At 40.2% G+C, this 4,445-nt stretch overlaps 1 pseudogene; it reads left to right on the top strand.

The window, feature by feature from the left end:
- Positions 1-2,089: 2,089 nt before the first annotated feature.
- On the top strand, positions 2,090-3,351 carry LOC113223407 (annotated as a pseudogene).
- The last annotated feature ends 1,094 nt before the right edge of the window (positions 3,352-4,445 follow it).

The raw sequence follows: 4,445 nt of genomic DNA, 5'->3' as shown, positions 1-4,445 counted from the left end.
GGAGAGTGAATTCTTCCTTCCTTCAACTTTTTGTTCTATTCAGGTCTTCACCTAAGTAGATGATGCTCTACACCCACTTGGGGAAAGATAACCTGTTCTACTCAGTCTACTGATTCCAATGTTAATCACATCCACAAATGCCCTCACAGATACACCTAGAATGATATTGAACCAATTATCTAGGCACTCTATGATCCAGTTAAGTTGTCACATAAAATTAAATATCCTAGCCTATATATTGAGAATGTTTAGCAAAATGGGGCTAGAAAAAAAGCGTCTTATAGACCAGGCGTGTTGGCTCATGCCTGTAATCCCAACGCTTTGGGAGGCCGAGGCAGGTGGATAATCAGGTCAGGAGATCAAGACCATCCTGGCTAATACAGTGTAACTCCGTCTCTGCTAAAAATACACAAAAATTAACTGGGCGTGGTGGCAGGCACCTGTAGTCCCAGCTACTCGGGAGGCTGAGGCAGGATAATGGCATGAACCTGGGAGGTGGAGCCTGCAGTGAGCCGAGATCACGCCACTGCACTTCAGCCTGGGAGACACAGCAAGACTCCATCTCAAAAAAAAAAAAAAAAAAAAGGGGGGGGGGGGCCTTAAAGGGGGGGGGTCTTATAATCCAGGCCATGGTGTTTTGTTTTATTTTGTTTTGGTTTGTTTTGTTTTTCTGCCACATTTCCCTGTTTCTTAACGATAAACCAAACCTTTAGGGAAAAAAATAGCACAGTGTGAAGCCTACTTACCAAACTGTCCCCTGTGGTCCGTGATCTCCTATCAGAGGGGCAATGAATCAGCACATTCCTGATGGTTTAACTGCTTGTCAAAATAAATAGCAAATGGCAGTAGAGCTCAGCGTAGAACCAACATCAATAGAGTCTGATACTGCAGGGCATATTTGTTGACGATTCTCTGAGATGTTCTCATGGAACACCTATCCTCCCCATTTGCCTGCCATTCTTTGTCTTTGCAATTGGTTTGCAAGAGCTGAGAATTTTGCATTCATTTTTAACCGGCCATACACACAATAAATGCTGGACAACAGCTCTCTACAGAGAAACTTGGATCAGAATGAATGTGTGGCTAAATAGACATATGTTTTAAGGAATAAGGAAAAAATGTTTTCATGTTATCTGTTTTATTTATTCTTATTTTATGTTTTTGCTTTGTACCTATGGGCCTGAAAAGGTGGTTGAAACAGGAGAAGGGCTGAGTTCAAGCCCTGTCTCTATCATTAATTATGCTATCTTGTTTCATATTCTCTGTAAAAGTCAATCAAAGAGAGCATGACTTGATTTTCCAGTTTAACATATATTTATGAAAGACAGCTGTCCACCAGATACTGTGTGTGCTGGGGATCTCCCGTACATCACATCAGTAACCCGTTTTGCAGTTTCACATGGTAGATATTATTATTCCCATTTTACTCAACTGAGTAAGTGGCAGAGCAGTGATTTACATGTTGATAATGTTAAATCCACTATCCTTCAAGCTATGGAAATAAAACAATATATTTAGGCCATACTCAAGCAGGAGAAATGTCTACTTAGGAAAATGAAGTCAAAGAAAAAGTATTGACAGTATTTTTAAATTAGATGATTTTCATAAAATTGAAGATCCAGTGTAAACTTAACTGGAAATAATATTTCCTTAAAAAGTGGAGAGGGGTGGGCATGGCAGCTCACGCCTGTAATCCCAACACTTTGGGAGGCCGAGGCAGGTGGATCACGAGGTCAAGAGATCGAGACCATCCTGGCCAACATGGTGAAACCCCATCTCTACTAAAAATACAAAAATTAGCCAGGCGTGGTGGTGCACACCTGTAGTCCCAGCTACTCAGGAGGCTGAGGCAGGAGAATTGCCTGAACCTGGGAGGCGGAGGTTGCAATGAGTCAAGATCACACCACTGCACTCCAGCCTAGGTGACAGAGCGAGACTCTGTCTCAGAAAAGAAAAAAAAAAAAAAGTGGAGAGATACTCTTCCAGTTTCCCTCATGCCAGAGAGCATCTCACAGCCTCACAGGGTGGTCACGGAGCCTGTGCGCCTTTTCCTTTCTCGGGTCCTGCGTCCACCCCTGCCCCACCCATCATGAATGAGGAGTACGATGTGATTGTGCTGGGCATCGGCCTGGTGGAATGTATCCTTTCCAGTATAAAGTCAGTGAAGGGCAAGAAAGTTCTTCATATGGATTGAAACCTTTACTATGGAGGAGAGAGTGCCTCTATAACATTACTGGAAGATTTACACAAAAGATTTAAAATACCAGGACCACCATCAGCATCAATGAGGAGAGGAAGAGACTGGAATGTTGACTTGATTCCCAAATTCCTTGTGGCTAATGGTCAGCTGGTTAAAATGCTGTTTATACAGAGATAACTGGCTAACTGGATTTTAGTGACTGAAAGGAGCTTTGTCTATAAGGGTAGAAAAATCTACAAGGTTCCTTCCACTGAAACAGAAGCCCTGACATCTAGCTTAATAGGACTGTTTAAGAAACATCACTTCAGGAAATTCCTAGTGTATGTTGCCAACTTAGATGAAAAAGATCCGAGAACTTTAGTGGGAATTGATCCTAAGAAGACCACAATGTGAGAGGTGTATAAGAAATTTGATTTGGGCCAAGATGTTACAGATTTTACTGGTCATGCTCTTGCACTTTACAAAACTGATGACTACTTAGATCAACCATGTTGTGAAACCATTAATAGAATTAAACATGACAGTGAATCTTTGGCAAGATATGGCAAAAGTCCACACCTTTATCCACTCTGTGGCCTTGGAGAACTGCCACAAGGTTTTCTGCAAGGCTAAGTGCTATTTATGAAAGTACCTATATGCTGAATAAACCAATTGACGAAATCATTGTGCAGAATGGAAAAGTAATTGGTGTAAAATCCGAAGGAGAAATTGCTCACTGTAAGCAGCTCATCTGTGACCTCCGCTATGTAAAAGATCGGCCAGAAAAAGTGGGCCAGGTAATCAGAGTTATTTACATCCTCAGCCACCCCATCAAGAAGACCAGTGATGTCAACTCCTGCCAGATCATTATTCCACAGAACCAAGTCAGTCGAAAGTCAGATATCTGTGTTTGCACCATCTCCTCTGCGCACAGTGTGACAGCACAAGGAAAGTATATTGCCATAGTTACTACAACTGTGGAGACCAAGGAGCCTGAGAAGGAAGTCAGACCAACTTTGGAGTTCTTGGAGCCAACTAGATGGGAATTTGTTAGCATCAGTGGCCTCCTGGTACCAAAAGACTTGGTGACAGAAAGCCAGATCTTTATTTCCCGTGCATACAATCCTACCACTCACTTTGAGACAATTGGGATGACATTAAAAAACATCTAACATAAGATTACAGAATTAGAGTTTGACTTTGAGGAAATGAAGCATAAGAAAAAGACATCTATGGGGAAGACTAACAGCAGTACATGTTATTATCCAATTAGGACAAATTTAAAATTTGGCAAATAATGCATATTATATGAAATCAATATTGTAAGGCCTGCTTTTGTAATCAAAATGGAGAGATTGAAGAGTGTTGTGTCAGTAAATACTCCTCTCCTTCATCTTTCTAATATCATATATTAACTTGTTTTCATGGAGTGGCTATTCAGAATTCACAGGTTACCGCATTCTCTTCAATTTAATCAAACTGTTTTTTTTTTTTTTTTTCCAGTGAAGGATCACTTTCAAACAAACATTGTGATTCTGATACAGACAACTTGAAACAGTGTTTGTATCTTTTAATCAGTGTAGCCTTTGCAATTATGAGCTTCTGTTGCTCGAGAGCTGGATCCATACAGATTGTGTGCCATCTGTCATCCTGATATTCAGGAGATTCTAAATTGAATGCTCCATGGTTTGGGGTGGCATCCAGAAGGTTTTATTATGACTTTATATTTTGTATTATGTCAAGTCTTATGGCAGGGTGCAAATAGCATAGCCACAAGTTTGGTTCAGGACGTAAAATTCTAACCAAACTCCAGACACAGGGAGTCATTTATTCAAAGCGGTATGTGGTGTTTTAACCCAATAAAGTTGATGAGAGAAAAGGGGAGAGGAAGTGAACATAAAGTGGGTAATGTGTAGAAGCATCTTTTGTATCACGGGCATAGCTTCTTCAGTGGACCAAACTGCAATGCAGTATTGACTTGACAAAACTCCTACTTCTGTCTCAAAATGACTCCAAATTATTTCTCTACTACATAATGAAGCCAAATTCTGAAAACAAACAAACAACAACAACAAAAGTGGAGAGGTAGTTTTTCTATTACTCTAAGTTGTGAAGGTATTCAGTTCTATAAACTAATCAAATATGTGAAGAAAAAGATAGTGAGCTCATGGTTTTGGAAAATTCTTACCACTTTATTATTTTCCCTATGTCTTTAAATTCCTTGATCTGCTCATTTCACTACTCCATACATTTTAAAAGGCACTTT

The sequence above is a fragment of the Piliocolobus tephrosceles genome, unplaced genomic scaffold (genome assembly GCF_002776525.5).
Source record: "Piliocolobus tephrosceles isolate RC106 unplaced genomic scaffold, ASM277652v3 unscaffolded_41225, whole genome shotgun sequence".
Lineage (NCBI taxonomy): Eukaryota > Metazoa > Chordata > Mammalia > Primates > Cercopithecidae > Piliocolobus > Piliocolobus tephrosceles.
This window is presented reverse-complemented; position numbering and strand designations above follow the sequence as displayed.